Below are 27,206 nucleotides of genomic sequence, written 5' to 3' on the forward strand. Positions count from 1 at the left end.
AGGCATCTTACTCTTTAAGCAGAAAAAACAGAATTTGGGGACTCTGGTGCTGAGCCACAGGTCTAGAACATTTCAGTTTCAGCCAGAAACCTAGGAACCCATCATCCTTGGCCTCTCTCTTTCCTTCAGCCCCTATCCTACTACTGCGGTTGGTTCTACCTCCACGATATATCCAGTGTCACCCCCATCTCCCCTCTTCCACTCCCCTGGCCAATGTCAGGTCTCTCTGAGCAACCCCAGACTCTCTTTTCCACACCAGAGCCAGAGGGCGTCTTTAAACATGCATTTTGGGGGCGGGGGCTTCCCTGGTGGCTCAGTGGTAAAGAATCTGCCTGCCAAGGCAGGAAACACATTTAGGCTAGATCCCTGATCCAGGAAGATCCCACATACCACGGAGCAACTAAGCCCGTGCGCCACAACTACTGAGCCTGTAATCTAGAGCCCGGGAGCTGCAACTACTGAAGCCTGCTTGCCTAGAGCTCAGGCTCCTTCACAGGAGAAGCCACCACAATGCGAAGCCTGTGCGCTGCAACAACTAGAGAGGAGCCCCCCCCGCTCTCTGCAACTAGAGAAAAGCCCGAGCAGGAATGAAGACCCAGGACAGCCAAAAATAAATTAATTAATTTTTTAAAAAAACATGCAAATCAGATGCTACCACAGCTCTCCCTGAAAATCTCCTAGGGCCTGCGCTTCCTGGTCACACAACCCACATCCTCTCCTGACCCTCCCCCTCATGCCCTGCTCACCCTCGCTCCCTGTGCCCCAGCCATACCAGTCTCCTCCCACTCTGCAAATGTGCCAGCCTGCTCCTGCCTCAGGGCCTTTGCACTTGCTCTTCCCCCTGTCAGAGATGCCTTTCTTTGCACGACAGATCTTAGTTGTCAGCTTAATGTCACCCCCCCAGAGGCCTTCCCTGGTCACCCAAGTGAATGTAATCTCAGCCCCGCACCATTTTCTTCGCAGATCAGTGTGATGTACAAGCATTTTACTATTTGTCCATTTGACTTGTGCGCTGCCTGTCCCTCTAGTGTACATTCTACAAGGGAGGGATCACCACTGTTTTCCCAGCACCTAGAACAGCACCTACACTGTGGGCCGGCGCCAGAAGAATGAGGGAGGGAACCACCCCCCCACCCCCAGGCAGCCCCAGAGGAATCACAACCGCTGCCCCACTGCACACATCACTCAAGAGATCACAAAGCCCTTTCTGAATCCCAGGACCCTCATCACTGCTCCAAGAGGCCAGCACTAGAAATGGGTTCACAGTTTCCACTTCACAGAGGTAGAAACTGAGGCTCAAGAAGGGGCAGTGGTGCCAGGGATGGATGGTGCTGAGGCTAAAAGCTAAGGCCACCCTGCCCCACTGCTGGCCCTAGTGGCTCAGGACCCAGAAGCTGGGTTGTGTACCAAACCCACTGTGGGAAAGAGAGCCAAGGTGGCCTGCAGGGGCCCCAATTCAGAGATGGACAGTGACGGGAGACACCAAGAGAGGGGCAGGCTCAAGGGGCAGGTGCGGGGAGAAGGATGGCAGGGGGCAGGGGAGGCAGCGGTGGGGGGTGGAGACAGAGACCCAGATGGGGAAGAGGGGGATGGGAGGTCGGGCTGCCCAGGGAGGCAGCAGCCTCCACTGCAGAGTCTCATCTGGTGGAGACCAAGGGGCAAGTGCAACAGCAGATGGCCTGTCAGAACTGGAGGGCCCTCATGTGCCCTCTGAACAAGCCTGCTCAACTTGATACCTGAAAAATGAAATCTTGTTTTCAGTGCCAACCGCACAAAGTAATGCTCGATAGACTCTTGTTGTGGCAGTTACAAAGATAGGAGTGCAGTCCTCTGGACAGTACTGTGCCAAGGTTGAGAGCACAGACTCTGGACTCAGACTGCTGGGGTCTGAATCCCTGGGGCTTTCATTTACCTGCTGTGTGGTCTCAGGCAAGTTACTTAACCTCTCTGGTCTTTGTTCCCCCTCTATAAAAAACAGGAACAGGGACTTCCCTGGTGGTCCAGAGGTTAAGAATCTGCCTACCAATGCAGGGGCCATGGGTTCCATCCCTGTTAAGATTCCACATGCCTCAGAGCAACTAAATGCCATGGACCACAACTACTGAGCCTGCGCGCCTAGAGCTCCTGCCCTGCAACAGGAGAAGCCACTGCAATGAGAAGCCCGTGCACTGCAATGAAAAGCAGCCCCTTCTCGCCACAACAGAGAATACCTGCATCCAGCAATGAAGATCCAGTGCAGCCAAAATTAAATAAATAAATAAAATACAGAAACCTTAAAAAAAACAACAACACAAGAACAATAAAAGTGCTTTCATCAGGTATTGACATCGAGGATTAAGTGAGGTGAAATACTTAGAATGACACTCTGTAGCTCCCGCTATTAGCAGTGATTCCAGATGGCTGCGGGCAGGGGGAGAGACGTGTGAGGTTTACAGTGCACATAAAGGGGACCAGGGGTTAAAACTGGTTGAGTATATGGTCCTAGGCTCCTCTTCTCAGCTGGAAGACACAGCTCAGAGATGCCAAGGGAGATCAGGGTGGTAAATGCAGGGTCAGGGAGGGAATAACAGACTCAGACCCCACACTTCAAGGGCTATACTCCTGGGCCATGGCCCCCAGGATCCTGAGGGCATCTGAGCCTTCATTCAGGCAGCAGACCGTTCTCAGCGGGGTCTGATCACTGACACCAGAGGATCCCAGAGCGGCCTCTGCTGTCATCGCTCCAACTACGGTTTGCAGATGGGCCTCCTCCCTCCCTCCTGCAGGTTCCTGGGCCCCAAACAGACCCGCTTAGTCAGAGTCCCCAGAGTGGCATTTGTGTTTTAACAAGCCCTCCTGGTGGCAGGGCTTCCCTGATGGCTCAGACAGTAAAGAATTTGCCTGTGATGCAGGAGACCTGGGTTTGCTCCCTGGATCAGGAAGATCCCCTGGAGAAGGGAATGGCAATCCACTCCAGTATTCTTGCCTGGAGAATTCCATGGACAGAGGAGCCTGGTGGGCTCCAGGCCATGGGGTCGCAAAGAGTCAGAAAAAACCGAGCGGCTAACAAACACTTTCATTTTCCTGGTGATGCTAGCAGTGGGTTCAGGACACATAGATCCCAGAGGGGTGGGTAGGTAGGGAATCTTATTAAAATGCAGCTGCCGGTGCCCACAGGTCTGGGGAAGGAGCTGAGAGTCTGCATTTCCAACAAGCTCCCGAGTGCTACTGAGGCGGCCCATCTGAGACCACACTTTGAACACCAAGCTGCTACATGGCCCCTCAGCGGCTGACCACACCCAGGGATGGCTGTGGTTTAGTCTGCTCTTGGCATAATGAGGCAGTCGTCATACTTGGTCCCCATAAAAGCCCTGCCAGCTTCACACACTGAGTTCCTGCTGTGTCTCGGCAGACCTCTGAGTCTGTAGCCTCTGGTCTTAGGTGGTGACACCCTGGTAGCCAGAACCCTTGGTTGGCCAACCGCATGCCTGGTCCCCACGGGCCCTGATGGTTGCATTTACTGAGCTTTCAGGGTGGGACTATGCCTTGAACGCATCCAGATCTAAGTTGCTTCCTTCACCCCATTTCCCAGAGGAGAAGACCCAGGAAGAAAAATGGCAACTGTATTAGAGCTCTCCAGAGAAAACAGAACCACTAGGAGGATATCTACATAGACAGAGATTTCTTTGAAGGAATCAGCACATGCATTTGTGGGGGCTGACAAGTCTGAAATCTGCAGGGTGAGATGGAAAGCTGGAAATTCGGGTTACAGTTGATATTGTAGTCTTGAGTCCCAAATCCGCAGGGCAAGCCAGGCAGACTGGAAACCAGGCAAGGTTTCTATGTTGCAGTCTTGGGGCTGAATTCCTTCTTCTGGGAGAAACCTTAGTCCTTTCTTTTAAGGCCTCTGATTGATTGGATGTAGCCCACCCATGTAATGGAGGATTAACAGAAGTCTACTGATTTAAATGCTAATCACATCTGAAAAATACCAACAAAATCAACATCAGACGAGTGTTTAACTGAACAACTGGTCACCATAGCCTAGCCAAGTTAACACATAAGATTAACCATCATAGCAACCTTCAGGTCCTAGGAGACCTGCCATGGGGCAGGAAAACAGGGTGCTGAGGCTGAAGTTCTCAGCCAGCCCTTCCTAATCATGGGAGCTAGGAGGGCCCATTCCTGTCCTGTCAGCTGGCAGGGAAGACAGGCGGTGGTGTGGCCATTCTGACAGAGACACGTGGTAAAACGAGAGTAATAATAACGCTTGCCTCAGGCCCTGGGCCCAGTGTGTTACGGACTTTAACTTCTATAGCTTCACAACATCCTTGAGCAAGGCGCTCTCATCACCCCCACTCTCCAGATGAACAAACTGAGGCTTGGAAGGATTTGCATTCCAGAGCCTCTGCTAATATGACTCTGGACAAGTCATAGGCCTTTCTGAGCCTCGGCTTAGTTTTCTTTGTCCACCAAGCAAAAATTACAAAGTGCCTGATACACTGTAGGTGCTAGCTCAAAATGAGAACATATTCTCCAGGACTCTCTACCATTCTCTGAACAACATCCAAACACCTTGACAGCCCCCCTCACACTGCCTCAACACATTTCTGGCTCTAGTTATGCTGCTCACAGGGTCCCAACAATACTTTTTCACACCTCCGTAATTTTGCACATGTTGTTCCATCTGCCTGGAATGCCCTTCCCTCTTCTTCAGTTAACTCTCTCCTTCTTCAAACTCAGCTGAGCAAAACCAAACGAAATCAATGTCACTATGCCCCCACCCTCAGGATAAAATCTTAAAAGCTGGTCCAGTGGTCCAGTGGTTAAGACTCCATGCTTCCACTGCAGGGAGTGTGGGTTTGCTCCCTGGTCGGGGAACTAAGATCCTGCATGCCATGCAGTGTGGCCAAAATGAATAAATAAAAAAAATGTTTTAAAAGCTGGCAATACCAAGTGTTGACAAGGATGTGGAGCAACTGGAACTCTCATGTGCTACCAACGGGAGTGTAGACTGGTACAACTACTTTGGAGAAACTTCTGGCAGTGTTTACAAACCTAAATAAATGATGATCCCAGCAATGCCCAGCAGAAACATGCCGTATGTTCTCCAAAAGACACACGTGAGAACTTTCAGAGCAGCACTATTTGTAATAGTCCCAGACCAGGAGTCCCCTAAGTGCCTATCATCAGGAAAGGGGATAAATAAACGATGAATGTGCACACAATGGACTGGACTGCCATGAGTGCAAGGAAGCACAAGGACACCAACAATAGGAACGGGGTCTCATGAACATGCTGAGTGGAGGAAGCCAGACACAAAGGAGCGTGTCATCCTGTACTATCTCATTTTGTTGTTGTTGTTCAGTCGCCCAGTCATGTCTGACTCTTCACGACCCCACAGATTGCAGCATGCCAGGCCTCCCTATCCCTCGCCATCTCCGGGAGTTTGCCCAAGTTCATGTCCATTACATCAGCGAAGTTAAACACAGACGAAACAAATCTATGTTGTTGGGAATAGGGGTTGCAAGATAGTAGGGGAGAGTGTTAGTGACTGGGAGGGGCCACCAGGGGGCTTCGGGGACGGTCATGTTTGTGTCTCAGTCTAGGGAGTGCTAACGCGGATGTTTTCAGTTTGTCAACAGTCATTGAGTTGTACACCTGGGAAGTCTGCTCTATATTGTGTATTATATACTTCAACAAAATGTTTAAAAAAATATACAACTTGGGCACTGCTCTACAAATTGCTCCCTGAGCCCCTGGCCCCGGACAGGGATGCACTTAACAATTGTCATCATATTGCAACCAATGACTTAGGAAATGTCACCCTCATGTGAGCTTAAAGACGGGACCAGGTCTATTTTCATCTCTGTTGTTCCGCGCACAGAGAGGCATAGAATGGGAGCTCAACAAACGTTTGCTGAAAGTATGGAAGAGTTAGGGTGAAGGGGAGACAACCCATGGCATCTTGGAATTGCAGAGGCCCGCGACTAGGGATGCAAAGAATCAGAATCCTGGGATTCCAGAAATTAGGACTTCTCTGAATCTCTGAGCTGAAAGGCTTTAGAGTTTATCTGGTCCCACCTTCCAGCCACAGCCCCACCATCCCCGTCCCACAGCCCCACCATCCCCATCCCACAGCCCTGGTTCTCTGAAGTATATGTGTGTGGGGGTCCAGCCTCCAGCTGCTCATACCCCCAGGCCCTCCCTGCCCACCCACTGCTGCACGGCCCCCGGGAGCAGGCGTCCAGCCCCCAGAGAACAGCCCAGTGCTCTTGTCAAGGTGGAGGGGGGCAGCATTTTAACACAAATCACTCTCCACTTTAACTAAGGCTGCTGTGCCTTGAAAATGCTGCGCTCGCGACAGGCAGTCAGGCTATTGTAGGGATAAATATAGATGCAGACAGTGTGGGGAGAAGCCTGCTGCAGGGGTCAGCCCTGATGCCCCCTCCCGTCCCTTGAGGCCCCCAGCTTTGGCCAGACCACACCCAGAGGGAGGCTATTGCCTGCAGCCCCCACCAAATCCATAAGCTCTAGACTTGGGGGCGGGGGCCTCCTCTAGGATCCCAGGACCCTGGTTCCGCTGAGCCTTGTTCCAAAGGGCTCAGTCCTGGGGTCTCCCGGCCTACCACCCTAGGGGTTGGCCCAGAAGGCTGAGTGGCAGCCTCCACTCTGCCCCCCAAGGAGCCAGGCACTGGGTTCTGCCTGTGTTTTGCCCCCACTCCATGTCTCAGCTCCTTCATCTGCAAAGTGGGGCTGGCCATACCCTGGCCTCTGGCCTACCAGTAAGCACTCTAGGGGAAGGGTGTTGTTTGGAGTCTGGGATGCAGAAAGTACATCAGGGACCTTGGGGGGGGGTCTGGCCAGGCTCAGAGTGGGCAACAAGCTATTGGAGGGTGGAGGGCATGGTGACAATGACTACCAGCCAAAGTCATTCCATTTGAAGCTTCATTCGAAGGGCAGCTGCCTGCAGCTACCAGGAGCTACAAGTGGGGCAGCCTCAGGGACTGGGGTACAGCCCTGGGGCTCTACCCCCTGGTGCCCACACCCACCAAGGGCCCCTCCATGGGGAGACTAGGAGACAAGGGCTCCCACCTCTCTATGTGAACTCCCCACAAGTGGCTTTCGCTCTCTGCCTCCGTTTCCCTGCTTGTCAGGTTGCAGGCTCCTCCCAGCTTTGGGGAGTCTACATACACTCCTCTGTCTTTGCTGGGCTGCGCCAGGCTTCTAGCCCAAGCTCCTGCCCAGAATCTCCAGGCTGATTGGGTCTGAAAGGTCGTCTGGGCTCACTCAAGTGTCTGAATGGCCTTGTGGGCTCCTACCATGGCCAGGCACCCTAGACCTCTGCAGATGGGACTCCCTACCTTTCGTTAAGGGCTTTCATCCTACCACACTGAAGAGGCGCCCAGGTGCCCCTTCCCATCCAGACAGTGTGGAGCGGCCTCTCCAAGCCTCCACATCCCGGGCCCTCCAGCCCCCAGCCTGCCTCAGCAAGTCCTTCTGGGCAAGGACACGGCCATCTGCTCCCCAGCCCCTGGTCCCAGCTCTCAGGAAGTCTTCACAGACAAGATGGAAATAATAGCACTGACCGAGTGTCTGGCCCTGTCCTGAGATTTCCACCATTCCATTTAGGCTGCCCTGCAAGCCTGGCAGATGAGCCCATCACTACCATTCCACTTCACAGATCAGACAGCTGAGACACAGAGAGGTCATGTAACCCACCTACCAGGGGCTGAACTGTGCCCACTGGAAGAGGTGTTAAAACCTTCACCCCTGGCACCTCAGAATGTGACCTCATTTGGAAACAGAGTAGTTGCAGATGTGGAGTTAAGACGAGGACATACTGAAGTACGATGGGCCCTGATTCCCACATGACTGATGTCCGTAGGGGAGGATACTGTTTAAGACACAGAGGGAAGGCAGTCATGAGAAGGAGGCAGAGACTGGAGTGACACTGCCACAAAAAGGGATGCCTGCAGCTACCAGGAGCTGGAAGAGGCAAGGAGGTACCCTCCCCTAAAACCTGCAGAGGGAGCACAGCCCAGCCAACACCTTGAATTTGGACTTACAGCCTCCCGAACTGTGAGAGAATACATTTCTGTTGTTTGAAGCTACCCAGTTTGTGGTGCTTCATTACAGAGGTCCTGGGGAACTAATACCCCACCCAAGGTCACTAAGCCAGTCGGGTGCAAAGCAGAGTGTGAAGTGAGGCAGGGCCCACTGTGCTCTTGCCCAGCCCCGCACAGCCCTCGGCGAGGGGGTGGGGGGCCCCATGGGGATGTGACTTTGACTCAGGAAGATTGTTGGGACCCCAAAGGAGGGAGCAGTTGGACAGCACCATCTTCTGGGAACCAAGCATGTGCTCTCCTGTGTCATGGGGAAGGGGACAGCCAGGGTACAGCAGGCAGGCCAGATGCCCCAAGCTCCTGAGGAGACCCAAGAACCACTAAAGGAGACAGAGGTGGGGGTGGTGGAGAGAACAGGCCCTTGGAATACCCTGAGCAAGTTCCCACCTCAGCGCCTTTGCAGGTGCCGCTCTCTCTGCCCGGGCACCCCTCCCTCCTTCATTCATTCAAAAGCACCCACAGATCACCTGCTGGGAACCAGGTAGGCTGGGATACAGCCATGAATGTCATGCCGTCCATTAACACCTCAGCTTGAATGTCACCACCACCGCCTCCTCTGAACTCTCTTTGACCCACATCCCCCAAGCCCCCAATCACATCTCAGTTAGTCACCTTGCTTTATTTTTTCTACGGCATTTTTGACCAACTAAAGTTTTTCTATCTCTTTGTTATTTGCTTCCCTTACTCTGTCTCCTCAACTCTATTTGGAGCTCTGTACTTGTGCCTCAGCCTTCACACGGTCCCTGGCATAGAGGAGCTGGTTCAGAAAATATTTGCTGAGAAGCCTGCCCAGGCAAGATGGTAGAATAGAAGGATCTGAGCTCACCTGCTCTCATGAAAACACCAAAATCACAACTACTTGCTGAACAACCATTGACAAAAAAGAAGTGGAATCTACTAAGAAAAGATCTTCTACTTCCAAAGACAAAGAAGAAGCCACGACGAGATGGGGACAGACACCAGAAGCAAGAGGAACTATGATCCTGTAGCCTGTGAGACTGCAAACACAGAAAGTTAGACAAAATGAAACAGCAGAGGAATATGTTTCAGATGAAAGGACAAAACAGAACCCCAGAAGAACAACCAAGTAAAGTGGAGATAGGCAATTGACCTAAAAAAGAATCCAGAGTAGTGATGGTAAAGATAATCCAAGATCTTGGGAAAAGAATGGAGGCACAGATCAAGAATATATAAGAAGTGTTTAACAAAGAGAAAATTTAAACATGCAGAGATGAACAATATAATAACCAAAAGAAAAAATACAGTAGAAGGAATCAACAGCAGAATAAATGAGGCAGAAGAATAAATAAGTGAGCTAGAAGACAGAATGGTGGAAATCACTGCCATGGAAAAGAATAAAGAAAAAAGGATGGAAAAAAATGAGGACTCTGGGACAACATTAAATGCATTGTTTGCATTATAAGGGTCTTAGAAGAAGAGAAATGCTGGGCTGGAAGAAGCACAAGCTGGAATCAAGATTGCCGGGAGAAATATCAATAACCTCAGATATGCAGATGACACCACCCTTATGGCAGAAAGTGAAGAAGAACTAAAGAGCCTCTCGATGAAAGTGAAAGAGGAGAGTGAAAAAGTTGGCTTAAAGCTCAACATTCAGAAAACTAAGATCATGGCATCTGGTCCCATCACTTCATGGCAAATAGATGGGGAAACAGTGGAAACAGTGGCTGACTTTATTTTTCTGGGCTCCAAAATCACTGCAGATGGTGACTGCAGCCATGAAATTAAAAGACGCTTACTCCTTGGAAGGAAAGTTATGATCAACCTAGACAGCATATTAAAAAACAGAGACATTACTTTGTCAACAAAGGTCTGTCTAGTCAAGGCTATGGTTTTTCCAGTAGTCATGTATGGATGTGAGAGCTGGACTATAAAGAAAGCTGAGCACCAAAGAATTGATGCTTTTGAACTGTGGTGTTGGAGAAGACTCTTCAGAGTCCCTTGGACTGCAAGGAGATCCAACCAGTCCATCCCAAAGGAGATCAGTCCTGGGTGTTCATTGGAAGGACTGATGTTGAAGCTGAAACTTCAGTACTTTGGCCACCTGATGCGAAGAGCTGATTCATTTGAAAAGACCCTGATGCTGGGAAAGATTGAGGGCAGGAGGAGAAGGGGACGACAGAGGATGAGATGGTTGGATGGCATCACCGACTCAATGGACATAAGTTTGGGTAAACTCCGGGAGTTGGTGATAGACAGGGAGGCCTGGCGTGCTGTGGTTCATGGTGTTGGAAAGAATTGGACACGACTGAGTGACTGAACTGAACTGAGAAGAAGAGAGAGAGAGAAGGGGTCTGACAAAACATTTGAAGAAATAATAGCTGAAAATTTCTTTAACCAGGACTTCTCTGGTGGCTCAGACGGTAAAGTGTCTGCCTACAATGCGGGAGACCCGGGTTCAATCCCTAGGACGGGAAGATCTCCTGGAGAAGGAAATGGCAATCTACTCCAGTATTCTTGTTTGGAAAATCCCATGGACAGAGGAGCCTGGTAGGCTACAGTCCATAGGGTCTCAAAGAGTCGGATACAACTGAGCAACTTCACTTCACTTCTTTAACATAGGAAAGGAGACAGTCACCAAGTCCAGGAAGCGCAGAGAGTCCCATACAGATATACCCAAGGAGGAACCCACTGAGACACATAAAAAAACTAAAGACAAAGAGCAAATATTACAATCAAAAAGGAAAAAGCGACAGACAACACAAGAGAATCCCCATAGGTTATCAGCTGATTTTTCAGCAGAAACTCGGCAGGCCAGAAGGGAGTGACATGATATATTTAAGGTAATGAAAGGGAAAAAGCTACAACCAAGAATATTCTACCCAGCAAGGCTTTTATCCAGATTCAATAGAGAAATCAAAAGCTTTATAGAGAAACAAAAGCTAAGAGAATTCAGTACCATCAGACCAGCTTTGCAGCAAATGCTAAAGGAACTTCTCTAGGCCGAAAAGTAAAGCCCACAACTAGAAACAAGAAAATCACAAACAGGAAAGCTCACTGGTAAAGGCAAACATACAGTAAAGGTAGGAAATCATCCACACACAAATATGATATCAAAACCAGCAACTGTGAGGAGAGTACAAATGCAGGATATTTGGAAACGCATTGAAGTTAAGAGGCCAGCAACTTAATATAATCTTGTTTATATGTCAAACTGCTATATCAAAACCTCATGGGAACTGTAAACCAAAAATTTACAATAGATGTACACACAAAAATGGAAAAGGAATCGAAACACAACGCTAAAGATAATCATCAAGTCACAAAAGAACAAAAGAGGAAGGGAAGAAAAAAGACCTACAAAAATAATCCCAAAGCAATTAACAAAATGGCAACAAGAACATACATATTGGTAATTACCTTAAATGCAAATGGATTAAATGCTCCAACCAAAAGACACAGACTGGCTGAATGGATATAAAAACAAGACCCATACATATGCTGTCTACAAGAGACCCACTTCAGATCTAGGTACACAAACAGACTGAAAGCAAGCGGATAGAAAAAGGTATTCCATGCAAACAGAAATCAAAGCTGGAATAGTAATAGTAATACTCGTATCAGACAAAATTGATTTCAAAATATTGTTATAAGAAATAAAGAAAAATACTACATAATGATCAAGGGATCAATCCAAGAAGATACAACAATTGTAAATGTATATACACCCAGCACAGGAGTACCTCAACCTATAAGGCAAATGCTAATAGCCATAAAAGGAGAAATCAACAGTAACTGTGGGGGACTTTAACACCCACTTACATCAATAACAGATCATGAGACAGAAAATCAATAAACAAACACAGACTTTAAATGACATATTAGACAAGATGAACTTAATTCATATTTATAGAGTGTTCCATCCAAAAGTAGCAGAATACACATTCTTCTCAAGTGCACACAGAACATTCTCCAGGATAGATCATATGCTGGGCCATAAAGCAAGCCTTGATAAATTTAAGAAAATTGAAATCATATCAATTATCTTTTCCAACCATAGCACTATGAGATTAGAAATGAACTATGGAGAAGGCAATGGCAACCCACTCCAGTACTCTTGCCTGGAAAATCCCATGGACTGAGGAGCCTGGGAGGCTGCAGTCCATGGGGTCGCGAAGAGTTGGACATGACTGAGTGACTTTACTTTCACTTTTCACTTTCATGCATTGGAGAAGGAAATGGCAATCCACTCCAGTGTTCTTGCCTGGAGAATCCCAGGGACGGCGGAGCCTGGTGGGCTGCCAGCTATGGGGTTGCACAGAGTCGGACATGACTGAAGCGACTTAGCAGCAGCAGCATAAGAAAAAAACTGTAAAAAACATAAACATGTGGAGGCTAAACAATATGATACTACATGACCAATGGGTCACTGAAGAAATCACAGAAGAAATTTTAAAAAATACCTAGAGACAATGAAAACAAAAGCGTGATGATCTAAAACATATGGGACACAGCAAAAGCAGTTGCAAGAGGGAAGTTTATAGCAACACAATCTCACCTCAGGAAACAAGAAAACTGCCAAATAAACAACCTAAGTTTACACCTAAAGCAACTAGAGAAAGAAGAACAAACAAAACCCAAAGTTTAGCAGAAGGAAGGATATCATAAAGATCAGAGCACAAATAAATGAAAGAAATGAACAAAAAAATAGAAAAGATCAATGAAACTGAAAGTTGGTTCTTTGAAAAGAGAAAATTGATACACCTTTAGCCAGACTCATCAAGGAAAAAAAAAGCGAGAGTGCTCAATAAAATCAATAAAATTAGAAATGAAAAAGGAGACGTTGCAGTGGACATCACAGAAATACAAAGGGTCATAAGAGACTACTATAAGTAACTATATGCCAATAATATGGACAACCTAGAAAAATGGATGAATTCTTAGAAGGGTACAATCTCCCAAAACTGAACAGGAAGAAATAGAAGATATGAAAGGCCCATCACAAGCATTGAACTTGAAACTGTGATTACAAAACTCCCAACGAACAAAAGTGTAGGACCAGATGGTTTCACAGGGGAGTTCCATGAAACATTTAGAGAAGAGTTAACACCTATCCTTCTGAAACTATTTCAAAAAAATCACAGAGGAGGGACTTTCCCAGTGGTCCAGTGGCTAAGACTCCATGCTCCTAATGCAAGTGGCTATGTTCAATCTCTGGTCAGGGAACTAGATCCTATTAACACATGCCGCAACTGAGAGTTTACATGATACAACTAAAGAACCGAAGATCCTTCATCACACAACAAAGATCAAAGACCTGGCACAGACAAGTAAATAAATAAATACACACACACATATGTATGTGTGTGTGTGTGTATATAGTTAAATTGCAGAGGAAGGAACACTCCTAAATTCATTCTATAAAGCCACCATCACCATGATACCAAAACCAGACAAAGATATCACACACACACACACACACACACACAATTATAGGCCAGTATCACTGAGGAACATAGATGCAAAAATCTTCAACAAATACTAGCAAACTGAATCCAACAATACATTAAAAGGATCATACACCATCATCAAGTGGGATTTATCCCAGGGATGCAAGGATTTTTCAACATCTGCAAATCAATCAGTGTGATACACCACATTAACAAACTGAAGAATAAAAACCATATGACCATCTCAAAAATGCAGAAAACACTTTTGATAAAATCCAACACTCATTTATGATAAAAACTCTCCAGAAAGTGAACAAAGAGCGACTATACCTCAGCTTAATAGAGGCCTATATGACAAAGCCACAGCTAATATCATACTCAAAAGTAAAAACCTGAAACATCAAGAATAAGACAAGGATGTCCACTTACACCACTTTTATTCAACATAGTTTCGTAAGCCCTAGCCACAGCAATGAGAGAAATAAAAAAAGGAATCCAAATTAGAAACGAAGTAAAACTGTCAGTTTGCAGATGACATGATACTATACATTTGTTGTTGTTTTTCAGTTGCTAAGTCATGTCTGACTGTAAAATACCTAAAGATGCTATCAGAAAACTAGTAGAGCCCATCAGTGAATTTGGTAAAGTTGCAGGATAAAAAAATAATACAAATCTGTTGCATTTATATACACTAAAAGCAAAAGATCAGAAAGAGAAATTAAGGAAACAATCTTATTTACCACTCCATCAAAAAGAAGAAAATACCTAAGAATAAACCTACCTAAGGAAGCAAAAGACCTGTACTCTGAAAACTATAAAACACTGATGAAAGAAACTGAAGATGACACAAACAGATGGAAAGATATGCCACGTTCTTGGATTGGAAGACTCAGTACTGTCAAAATGACTGTAGCACCCAAGGTAATCTAGAGATGCAATGCAATCCCTATCAAATTACTAATGGCATTTTTTACAGATCTAGAAGAAAAAAATCTTAAAATTTGTATGGAAACACAAGACTCTGATAATCGAAAGCAATCTTGAGAAAGAAAAACTGAGCTGGAGGAATTAGGCTCCCTGACTTCAGAATATACTGTAAAGCTGCGGTAATCAAAACAGTATGGTACTGACGCAAAGACAGACTTAGAGATCAATGGAATAGAATAGAAAGCCCAAAAATAAATCCATGCAGCTATGGTCAACTAATTCATGACAAAAGGAGGCAAGAATATAATGGAGAAAAGACAGGCTCTTCAATAGGTGTTTCCAGGAAAACCGGACAGCTACATGTAAAAGAATTCTTTTACATCATATACAAAAATAAAATAAAAATCAATTAAAGACCTAAATGTAAGACCGATACTATAAAACTCTTAGAGGAAAACATAGGCAGAATGCTTTTTGACATACCTCACTAATATCTTTTTTGATTCACCCCCTAGAGTAATGAAAATAAAAACAAAAACAAACAAATGGCACCTAATTAAATGTAAAAGCTTTTGCACAGGAAAGGAAACCATAAACAAAACAAAAAGACAGAGTGGGAGAAAATATTTGCAAATGATACTACCAACAAGGGATTAATTTCTAAAATATACAAACAGCTTATGCAGCTCAATATCAAAACAAATAACCCAATCAAAAAATGGACAGAGATCTAAACAGACATTTCTCCAAAAAAAGATGTACACACGGCCAAAAAGTATATGAAAAGATGCTAAACATTGCTAATTATTAGAGAAATGCAAATCAAAACTACAATGAGGTATCACCTCACACCAGTCAGGCCATCATCAAAAAGTTTACAAACAACAAATGCTGGAGAGCGTGTGGAGAAAAGGGAATCCTCCTACACTGTTGGTGGGAATGTAAACTGGTACAGCCACTACAGAGAACAGTATGGAAGTTCCTTAAAAAAAACTAAAAATAGAACTACCACATGATCTATCCCTATTACTTTCATTTGCAACAACATGGATGGACCCAGAGATTATCACACTAAGTGAAGCAAGTCAGAGAAACACAAATATTATGTATCACTTATATGTAAAATATTTTAAAAGGTTATACAAATGAACTTATTTACAAGATAGAAATAGACTTGGAAAACAAACTTACCAAAGGGGAAAGATGTGGCAGTCTGGGGTGAGGGGAAGATGGATAAATAAGGAAGTTGGGATTAACATATCCACACTACCATATATAAAACAGATAATCAACAAGGACCTACTGTATAGCGCAAGGAACTCTACTCAATATTCTGTAATAACCTATATGGGAAAAGAATCTGAAAAAGGATGGATATATGTGTAACTGAATCACTTAGCTGTACACCTGAAACTGACACAACCCGGTAAATCAACTATAATATAAAAAGTTTTTTAAAGTCTATGAATAAACAAATCATACCTAAAACAGTAAATAAACCCTTAACATGTTATGCTATTAAAAAACATTGTTGAGGAACGAATAGATGGCTGCATGATGAGAAAAGCCTTCCTGCATGGCAGGGACCCAAAACCACCAGTGGAAACCACATTACCTGGGCAAAGCCCTCTTTGGTTTGCAAGCCTTTTCATAGCTGCCTTTAAGGACCACATGAAGAAAGCAAAGGAACAGCTCCTGATGTTAAGTTCCATCATGTCTAGATGAAGAAACTGAGGTCAGAGAGATTAAAAGATGTGGCCCAGGTCACCTGGAGGATGGGTGACTTTCCCCAGAACACCCCAGATCCCTGAGTCTGCAGACAATGACCCACCCAGGTCAGCAGCTGCCATGCCCTCCTCCCCCCAGATCCCAGGGTGAATCAGCGCTGGATAAATCTCACCTCTCCCAGACTCACACTTTTCCCTTCCCCCAGGCCAGCGTTTGCTCCTTCTCCATCAGCAAGGCCACCGCCCTCAGATAGCGCCCCAGCATTCAGCACAGTGAGACAAGGATCTTCCCAGAGTCCCCAAAGGGTGAGCTCTTGACTCTTGCAAGTTCCATGACCCAACATCACAGACCCATTCAACAAGGAGGGGCAGACTCAGCCATCTTTCCAACACTGACCGAGAACCTGTAAGTGCAGGGAAAATGCCCTGAATAGGATGGACATTAAGATGCCCTTGTTGTCCCTGGAGCTGACCTTCTGGGGAGGAGGGCAGAGAACAAGCTGACATACACACACACCCCCACTCCCCCAGATGAGGGGAGAGAGTGGCCAAGAGCCCAAGAAAAACTAAGCAAGGTGATGCGACAGTGAGGGAGGGATCAGCGGCTAGTCTAGTTTCATCTCCGGGCGGGTGGAGAAATGCTCCAGGTCATGGGCCTGCCACCCCTTGACTTCACCACAGAGCAGAGGCCGGGTGGCCCAGCAAAGGGAGGGGACACTGGTCTGGGAGCCAGGAAGTGCCGTGGGACCTCAGGAAGCCTTGAATCCCCTTGGGACTTGCATCCTCCTCCTGGGGAACGGGGGAGGACCATGATTCATCTCCTCCACCTGCTGCCTTCCCAGATTCTAGGGTGACCTGGCCTCCCAGCTCCCAAAGAGCCCACCCTGTGTCCTGTGGTGGGGTGGGGAGCAGGCAGGAGGGGAGGGAACCCTGCCCCCTCTCTGAAGCCATATTCTCCCAGCTGGAGGGGGCTGGATTCCTGAAGTGACCGCCCGTGACTCAGCAGCCCCTGCAAGTGTGTGAGCAGGAGAGCATCAGGCAGATGGGACCCTGGCCTCGGCTGAGGGCTTCTCAGACCTTGCCTGGTGACCCCACTCCTGCAGGAATTCCTAGAGAATGTTCTTCTGTTTTCCATCACCCATTAGAGCCCTGCGAGGCCAGCCCAAGGTGGGGGAAATGGGACCACCCCACTGGATGTACTACCCTCCATGGTACTCTCTTCAGCCTATTGGCCCCTTCCTGCTCAGGACCTGCCCCTGGAATAGCCTAAAAGTCTGCCATCTGGATTCTGAGGCTTCTCTCTCCAGGAAGAAGGTGGGAGAGAGAAGAGCCGAGCTGGCATGAAAAAATCTCAGAAGGAATCCTCAAATCAGCAACCCACATCAGGCTTACTAATATTCCCATAACCATGATAACCATGGTTAACGTTAACCCAGCGCTTATCACGGACCAGTCACCGCGCTGGGCGCATGAGCCCTCTGTTGTCGAATTTAATCCTCACGGCTTCCTTTCGAGAACAATACAATCACCCTTAGAAGATTACAAAGGTGTAGAGTAGTGCTCTCACTACTTTACTAGTACAAAAACTGAGGCTCTCTCTCCGACCCTCTTCTTACATCCCTGAGTTTTAATTCTTGTGGCCTCTGGGAGGGAGGTCCCATGACCACCAGTGCATCCAACTTTGCAGAACACCTGCCCCCTGCCCCCAGTTCTAGTTTCCCAGCAGCTTGGTAAACTGGATTGAGTCATATTTTGCTTCATTTTACCACCGGAAAAGCCCTTAAACCCTAGGAGTGGCAAGGCACCTAAAAAGGGACAGGGCAGAGGGCCAGAACCCAAGAGTCCACATTCTTAGCCACGGTTCTTTCCATAGAGAAAACTGCTTGGGTGACCCCTCTCACTCGGGCCAGCTCTGTCACGTGCCTGGGGCATTCCCACTCACTGGGCTCCACGCCAAGGTACTGCAATAAAACCGCTCCTTATGTTTACACCCTGCCTCTATATGCATAGACTGTGGACAATCCGCCCCTTTTACAGATGATGACCTGCAGACTCAGAGGGAAGATCTCGGCCAGGGGCCCACTGCTGGGTAGGTGTTCAGACCCAGGTCTCCCCAGCTCCCCATGAAGGCTGGTCACAGGCAGCCTGCAGCTGCCAAAGGTTACAGCCTGGCTCCCCTCCCCAATGAGTGAAGCTGTGAGTACCCCAAGAAACCGAAAAAGTTCCCCCATCCCTGATAGCTGACATCCCTCGGGGAGCAAAAACTAAGGGTCGGTGGGACAATTCTCCCAGATTCTCCGCCCCCTCGTCACTTCCCCCGGCACATAACAGGGCCAGGGGAGTCCCAAACAGCAAGAACCACCTCCACCTGGCTACCAGAGCCCTGGGTTCCACCTGTGACCTTGGGCAAATCACAAATCACAGCCCCCTGTGAAGGAGCCCCTTCCCCAAAGAGGCTTGTCCAATGAGGCTGGGGGATGGAATAGGAAGAGGAAAGTCAGAGCCCTCTATCTTTTCAAAGAAACAGCGCTGCGGGGAGACGGGGACCAGGAAGGAAGAAAGGGTCTTGCTCTTTCTCCACGCTTCCTCCCTCCCCACCCCCCTCTCCAAACACACAGGTGCCAGACAGCTTTTGCGGAAAAAACTAGTTTGCAAACACACTCCGACTTCTGGGAAGCTGCCCAGTTCCACTCCCTGTCCTTACTCCCCCTTCCCCGGCAGGGAGCTGATTCTCTAGCAGGTCCCAGGGGCTGCGGGCGGAGGGGGGTGGTGGGCCCGGGTGGGAGCAGGGCAAAAGTTGGCGAGGAGCGCCCGGGGCCAGCCTGATTCCAAGACTTCCGCAGCTGCGATGGTGGCGGGACTCCACCTTCCCGACGCGCCCCCTTCCCCCAGGGTCCTCGGGCGAGGGAGGAGGGTCTGGACGCGGCTGGGCTCGGACCCCGGAGGGCACCTCCGTTCTCCGGGCACCCTGCCCTCGGCTCCCCAGCTGTCCGCGAAGACGCCAGGGCGCCCCCGCGTGGCCGGGTCGGAGCTGAGTCACCGAAACGCCGGAGTCTGGATGCGAGCGGGTGGCAGGGGCTTGGGGCTCCGCAGCCCCTCGAAGCCGAACCCAGCTTCCTTCCAGCTCGCCACTGGCTCCAGAAGCCGAGCCCCCAGGCCGAACTTGAGCCCTCGCGCCACGGGCCCCAGCCCGCCCCTTTGCCCGCCAGGGCCCGCGCTCACCGCGGGTCCGGCGGGCGCCGCTCCCCGTCACCGCGCGGGTGCCGCTCCCTGCGCTCCGGGCCACTGGGGCATCCCAGGGCGCTCCGCTGCTTGGTCGGGCCCGCGGACGCGGGACGGGCTCAGGGCGCTGCCCCTGCGGCCATGGCCAGCTCGTGTGCGCTCCCAGCCGCTCGCGGTCCGGTCCTCCTCCCGGGCCGGGCGGGCGGGCTGCGGCGGCGTTAGCTGCCGCTCGGGCTCCTCCCTCGGCAGAGGAAGGGGGCGGGCGTGGGGCGGGAAATGGGAGGCGAGGCGGGCGCTTCCACGGGCGGAGCAGGGGCGCTGTCCCGCCCGCCGCCGGTGGTTCGGACCCCGAGGCTGGCGCGCCCTGGCGCTCCGGGCTCCCAGCGCCTCGGGGGCCCGTGGGTTCGAGGCGGGGATCCCAGGATCCGAACGTTCGAGGCTGGAATCCGAGGGTCCTAACGTTGCTCGCTAGCACTCCGCGGATCGGAACGCGGGTGGCTTGCACTCGCCCCAGGCCGGCCCCGTCCGAGCTGCGGGCACCTCCGAGTTGCCTGCACTGTGCGCCCGTGTCCGAAGGTGGGCTCTACCCGGGCCTGCGGGGCCGTAGGGCGCCGCCTGCTGCCTCGATCCCAAGGGCTGTTGGACTCAACGCTGCGCCCTCGGGGGATACACCACGGGGTTTGGTTCTGGGCTGTACTGACAGCCCTGGGATCGCTGTGTTTTCTCTTCACCCCTCCCTTTTCTTCTTTTTTTCTTAGTAAAAGAGCTCGGCGTTTTCTTGTCGCCGCCAGGGACTGGGAAGATGACACATACCACACATACGTATTTCTCTGACAGAGACAATGGGATAAAGACAGTTCGAACGGCGTCTGGGACGAGGCAGCCGGAGGACGACTAGGCGGGCCCCTGAGAGCCTGGCGCCTAGTCCATCCTTCGGCGGTGGCCCTCTTTCTCCAATAAGAGGCACCGATTTCGAGCTGCAGGTCAATCGACAGTATTTCCGTGCCCGCTCCCCCGCCCAGACAGGAGCCTCATTTAACCAGACTGTGGAGGACAGGTCTCCGGACCTCAAGTCCACGTCCAAAGCCTTTGGCGCCGGGGCTCACGGACTGGAGTTAACCCAGAGCACTTGGGTTGTGAGTTTTCCACTCTAGGCAGGCGAGGGTTAACTGGGAGACTCACGCTGCAGCCAGCGAGCCTCCCTCCACATCTGAGTCACTGGCACTTTGCAGCCTTAGAGGGCGGCTGTTAAACAGCCCCAGGGCTCTGAGCTTTGTTCTCTGCCTACCTGCTCCCTCATCCATCCTTCTTTCCTACAAACTCTCTTCTCTTTCTTCCACCTAAAAGTCCTCAAAACCCTCAGCCCAGCTGTGGGGCAAACCAATCCAGAGTCATTCTTAGACCCAGCTGCAGCCCCTCTTCCTCCAGGAAGCCTTTCCTGATTGATCTGACCCCTAGAGTCCCTCTCCTCTCCTTGCTCCAGAGCAGAAGAGTCAGGCGCTGGGATGGATGGTGGTGAATCCAAGCTGAGAGTCCCTTCCCTCAAGGTGCTCACCTCTCATCAGAGGCAAGACCATGGCCCAGGCAATCATATTACTGTATGAAAAGGGCAAAGGGAACTTCCCTGGTGGTCCAGTGGCTAAGCCTCTGCACTCCGAGTGCAGGGGGCTCTGGGGTCGATCCCTGGTCAGGGAACTAAATCTCACAAATAAGAGTTCCTGTGCCTCAACTAAGGATCCCACATGCCACAAAGAAAATCAAAGATCCTGAGTGCCGCAACTAAGACCTGGCGCACGCTAATTAGTTAAAAAGTATAAAATTATAGTGATGGTTACACATCTGTAGATATATTCAAAACCATTGACTTATATACTTTAAAGAGGCAAAAGTTATAGCATGTGAATTATATCTCAATAAAGCTTTTTTTTAAATGTCAGGAATTAGGAAAACGTAGTGGTCAGTTGTTTAAGGCCAAGTGTCCATCACGGTGGATTCTACAGTCTGTCTTTGATCCACACACAAAACAGGGCCGTTACTACAAAATGTTGAAGTCTCTTCTTGCCCTGATAGAGACTGCTCTGTGCACAATTGGGAAGCCTCCATTTCCCTAAATAGGCTGCTAGGAGGGGGTGTGTGTGCACGTGCACTCATGGCTCGTGGATCAGAGTGACTTGAAGCAGCACCACCTGTGTAGGAGGCCCTGGCTGGCCTCAGGTGTGTGTAAGCAGGGTGAGGATGGAGTAATCTACAGTAATCTACAGTACCTCTTAAATCATCCCAAGCATCATTATCTCTCGTGGCTCTGGGGGCCTGCTGGGCTCAACTAGGGCAGGTCTTGCTCAGGATTTCTCACAGATTTGCAGTCAGGCCATGACCGGGCCTGGAGTTATCTAGAAGTGTTCTTACACATTTATCTGGCAATCGATGCTGGCTGTCAGCTGGGACTGCAGCTGGAACACCTACCTGTGACCCTTCCATGCGGCCCAGGCTTCCTCATAGCATGGCGGGAGGGTTCCAAGTGTGAGTATCCAAGGGAACCAGGTGGGAGCCTTATTATCTTTTCTAGAACTCGGCTTTGGAATTCGTATAATGTCACTTCTGCTGCAGTCACTGGCTGGTTCCATAGGCCCCACCTCTAGGTGAGAGGAGTTTTTAGGAATCATCCTCACCTTTAGGAAGAGCATGTGGGAGGGGAGATATTATGGTGGCCATCTTTGGAAAATACCATCAGCCCACAAAGGGGGTTGATGTAGAGACGAATCAGTGATAGAGACATCCCACTCCAGGATCTCATCGAGAGGTGGGCGTGGCTCACCCCACTCCTACATCTCAGGCATGGAACTGTGGCCCCAGGTCCTGTGACCGCCTGTCCAGTGACTGCCTAGGTGAGATCACTCAATCCTCTGGGCCTCAGTTTCCTCCTCTGTAAAATGGAAGGACAGAGTTAGTATCTGGTGTCTGGCCTGGTACCAGGCATGCCTGGACAACAGGGCTAGCCTGTTGTTATTGCTACTTTTAAGATCCAGGGTTGTGGTCACTCTAATACAGAGATATCTCCTTCTAGGGTCAGGATGCCCAGGACTTCCCCCACTTCCTCGTGCTTGCCCTTTATTCGGTCCCAGACATATCCATCAGCCCAGGTCTCATACTGCAGTGTGCAAGCATGTGCAGGGGTGGGGACTATGGGCACAGAAGACTGAGGATTTTGGCTTCTAAGACTCAACCTGAGGACCCCATCTGGCCTTCGTTCTCTAGTGAAAGTTCCTCTTCTGTCACCTCCTCCTCAGGGCAGAGGTCAGTTTCTGGGCAGCCAGGGCAGGGCTGGGGCTGGTGTGGGATGAGCAACAAGGTGTGGCTTTCAAGGGCGGGGGTGGGGGGTTGGGGGCCCAGGGCTCCAGCTCTGGAGTGACACTGGGTGGGGGTGGGGTGCTGCACTGTGGTGGCTGGGGGAGGGAGGAAGACCAGCTGCCCCTGGGCCCAGTCCTGGGAGGATCTTTACCAAACCAGCCACTGTAAGGTCTCATTCAGGAAGCTCCCGATATGTCCAGATGGCATACACAATTCTGTCTGGGGCCACTGCCCCCAGGCCTGGCCTTGGCCACATAAGGGTGGGGCTGAGGGCCAGAGGCAAGGCTAGCAGGTCATAGAGCCCTCGTGCCTTCCTAGGGGCCCTTCTCTTTGAGGAACACACACAGACCCACAGACCAGTTAAGTCCCCAGCCAGGACCGTCCCAAAGTCCTCCCTCCTTAAATGCTCCAGAGTTGGAATCGGAGCTCCACTAAATACTTGCTGTGTGACTATGGGCAAATCTTGTGCCTCTCTGGGCCTTATTTGTAATATGGAGGACATTGTTACTGAGATTGTGGCTATGGGTCTAGAGGAGTTCCCAGAGGGTGAAGTCCTACAGAACTCTAACCAGGAGAGGCAGCCAACCAAGGATTCAGACCCCACCTGAGGGAGTGTAGCGATGAAGCATCAGGTCATCTTGGCACCTGGAGAAAGTAGGTCCTTGTGCTTTGACTCATTTTGCTCATGCCCTCACTAAACAGATGCAGAAACTGGGGCAGCGCCTGCGGGATTCAGAGTTGCAAACTCTGAAAGTTGTTAAGAGAATAGATCCTAAGAGTTCTCTCAAGGGAAATACATTTTTTTCTTTTATTTGTATCTATAGGAAATGATGGATGTTAATGAACTTAGCATGGTAATCATCTCACAGTATATGTATTCATAAGTCATTTTATCATACATTTGAAATGTATACAGGGCATGTGTGTTCAGTTGTGTCCGACTCTTTGCAACCCCATGGACTGTACCCCACCAGGCTCCTGTGTCCATGGAATTTCCCAGGTTGGAGAAATCCCATGGACAGAGATTGGGTTGCCTGGAATGGGTTGCCATTTCCTCCTCCAGGGGATCTTCCAGACCCTGGGATCGAACCTGTGTCTCCTGCATTAGTAGGCAGATTCTTTACCACTGAGCCACCTGGGAAGCCCTAAACTTATACACTGCTATATGTCAATTATATCTCAATAAACTGTAAAGAAAACAAACAAACAAAAAGGTTGTAAAGACCAGGTTCGACTCCTGGCGCTACCATTTACTAGCTTTCACATACAATGCTTATTACTAGGCTGCCTTTGGGCAAATTAGGAAGAATCTCTGGGTCTCAGTGTCCTGTCTGGGGAAGGAGGGTCACCAGGATCTAACAGGACAAGATAAGGAACATATGTGCAAAGGCTTCCCTAGCCTCCCTGAGGGGCAGCATTCTCCAGTGGGTCGCCAACATGGCTGCACATCAGAATCACCTGTGGAGCTTTCAAAGTACCACTCCATTCTTAGGAAGGGAGTTTAAAAACTCCTCAGGCGATTCTAATATGCAGTCAGGCTTGAGATCCACTCACCGGTCTGTGGTTTCACTCGGTGTGGCCAGCAGCACTGACATCACTCAGGCGCTTCTTAGAAATGCAGAATCTCAGGCCCTACCCCAGACCTGCTGAATCGGAATTTGCAAGTTAATGAACTCCTCAGATGGTTCAGTGCACACGACAGTGTCTGTAACAATGATTTGTTTTTTAGTTTGAGAGGTACTGGCTCAGAGAGTGAACTTCAGACGTGTTTAGGGGAAGGATGGAGGGGGCAGTTTGGGAGGATCTGAGACCTAAGGGAGTGGGAAGGGAGATTCTGTGACTCCCATCAGAAAGGTGGATATTCAGTCTGTAAAACCACAGGATGGAGGCCAAGGGACAAAGTAGCAAAATGAGCTGATCCTACCCTTGCAGTTAGACCTGGGAACTCACCAGCCTGGTCACATTCTTCGTGAGAAGACTCAGGCACAGAGACGGGGAGCACCTTTTCAGTATATGTGCTGCCGGAGCGAGCACATGGAGAACCATTTTGATTACACCACTTACTGGCCCAGAGCCTTAGGTTTCTTTGAGTTTTATCTGTTTTCATTTATCTGTTTAAACTGAGCTTACTTTGGGAAGGAAAGAGATAGGGAGACTGGATCTCATCAGTGTGGGGTAGAAAAATAGTCCCGGCCTCCAAACAAGTTGGTGGCAGGAAAGGAAGTTTCTTTTTTTTAAACCAAGTGAGTGTGCTTTCTGCTCAGTCGTGTCTGATTCTTTGCGACCCCATGGACTGCAGCCCACCAGGCTCCTCCATCCATGGGGATTGTCCAGGCAAGAACACTGAAGTTGCTGTGCTCCAGGAAACCAAGTGTGGTCATTTAAAAAATATTTGGCTGCTTTGGGTCTTAGGTTGTGGCACGCGGGCTCAGTAGCTGTGGTGCATGGGCTAAGTTGCCCCATGGCATATGGGATCTTAGTTCCCCAACCAGGGATGGAACCTGGGCCCCCTGCTTTGGAAGGATTCTTAACCACTGGACCACCAGGGAAGTCTCCGGAGGGTAAGTTTTTTAGTAAAATGAGCATGGTGACTGTCCCTGACGTCAGCCTGGGCAGCTCTTCAGAGCTGACAGTGCTGTGGTTTATTTCAGGGCATTTGCTGCAAGTTTCTTGGAGTTTAGAACTGGGACAGGGCTAAAGGGGAAAGAAGAAGGGAAAACAAGCAGCAAATGAAGAGTGGCTCTGAGCTCTGGGTTCTGCCTGGTGTGCAACCCACCTGGCCTGGAGCTTTCGATCCACACTGTTCCTTCCTCGGCTGTGACCTCCATGGTCAAGAGCTCCTCAGGCTTTGAGGATTTCATCCTCCAGTCTTAGACAAGAGGAGAAGGCAATACAAACCCCCTCAGTGTGAAGGTGCACCATGATGGCCTTGGCGTCATTTCCTGGGAAGGAAAGACTGAATTGGGGCTCAAGGTTTCCAGGTAAACTTCTTGAATCCTCTACCAGCCCACCCCCTCCCCCATGACCAGGCTGCTGGCCCCACTCCATGCCGGGGTGCGCTGATCCTGGCCCCACCCAGACTTCTTGTATTGACTGACTAATGCTGTCAGTCAATGTGTGAGGTCTGGGTGCTTGGCACTTTGGCCAGAGGACTTTCTCCTCCCACTCAGTGGGGGACCAAGGACAACATGGAGGATGGCAAGGGTCAAGGACTGAGCCATCCAGGTGAATCACAAGCCGGCTGGGACATCTCAGGTTCCCAAGCCGGGTGGAAATAGCCTCCAGCATCACCACCTAACTTCTGGATACAGCGGTGAAGCGATCTCAGGACTTGCCAGTGGGCCAGCCTGCCCTCCAGTGGGGCTCAGCAGTAACTGCACCCTCCCTGCTCCACTTTTCACAAAGGACTGCAGCTCTGGATGAAAGCTCCCCAGATATCAACTTGTTCAACCTACAGGTAGGTGATGGACAGGGGGTACTCTGCACCTGCCATTTCAGACACCTCTCCACTTCATATGACATTCAGCCCTAAAAGGGGTATGTAATGAATGAGCATGTAACAGATACCTTCTTCATCCTAGTGACTCTGTGTACTTGCTCCCTGACCCCTCCAAAAGTCCTGGGAGGCCAGGGGTGTTACACATAAAGGATCAATTCCAGGCCTGGAGGGCTGGCGGCAAGGGGTCAAGTCACATTCCATTCCATGCCCATCTGACTTCCAAAGCCATATTCTTAATGTACCACCCGCGTGTGGAAACCTTTTAGCCAGGAGTTCCCAGGCTCTTAGAAGGTCCAGGCAAGTAGCAAGAGGGAAGGGAGTGCTGGGGATTGTGACAAACTGCGCCACATCTAAAGGACACACTCAGATGTCCCCAGCAGATTACTCTTGAGTAGGAATGCTGGAGTAGCACCTAAGAGAAGCTGAAAAGGTGAATTTGGGGTAAAAGTTCCCAATTGAAAATATCGACAATTAAATCAGAGAAGAGTGTAGATGTATCACAAGCCAAACAAAGACTGTTTTTAACACTATGAGCTTTTACAATAGCCTCATGGTATAGGTAAGCTCGGGCTTCCCTGGTGGCTCAGATGGTAAAGAATCTGCCTGCAATGTAGGAGACAGAGAGTTCGATCTCTGGGTCGGGAAGATCCCCTGGAGAAGGAAATGGCAACCCACTCCAGTATTCTTGCCTGGAGAATCCCATGGACAGAGGAACCTGCTTGGTTATAGTCTGTGGGGTCACAAAGAGTTGGACACGACAGGTAAGCTCTGGAGAGAGGAGATGACTTACCTGTGATCACATGACCATGACAGGGTCTAGACTTGATTCCGTGCCTCCTGACTCCCAGGCCTGTGCTCATCTCAGCATGTTTCTCTGTGTTCTGCCCTGCTCTCCAGGCCCCAGGGTGGGGTGTGAACCATTTCTGACTTTGGTCAGGTGGTAGAACACATCAGACTAGAGGCTAGAGGC

At 49.5% G+C, this 27,206-nt stretch overlaps 1 protein-coding gene across 5 annotated transcripts in view; it reads right to left on the minus strand.

Annotated features, from left to right (window-relative positions):
- CPNE2 (copine 2) overlaps positions 1 to 19,585 on the minus strand; it is a 54,392-nt gene extending 34,807 nt beyond the window's left edge. For all 5 annotated transcript variants that reach the window (XM_081514267.1, XM_081514266.1, XM_081514265.1 and 2 more), the window contains exon 1: positions 19,390 to 19,585. The gene's annotated coding sequence lies outside the window, so the exon portion shown is untranslated. The remainder of the gene's footprint in view (positions 1 to 19,389) is intronic.
- Positions 19,586 to 27,206: the final 7,621 nt, after the last annotated feature.

This window comes from Giraffa tippelskirchi, chromosome 7 (genome assembly GCF_054371585.1).
Source record: "Giraffa tippelskirchi isolate mGirTip1 chromosome 7, T2T-mGirTip1v1.2.pri, whole genome shotgun sequence".
Classification (NCBI taxonomy): domain Eukaryota; kingdom Metazoa; phylum Chordata; class Mammalia; order Artiodactyla; family Giraffidae; genus Giraffa; species Giraffa tippelskirchi.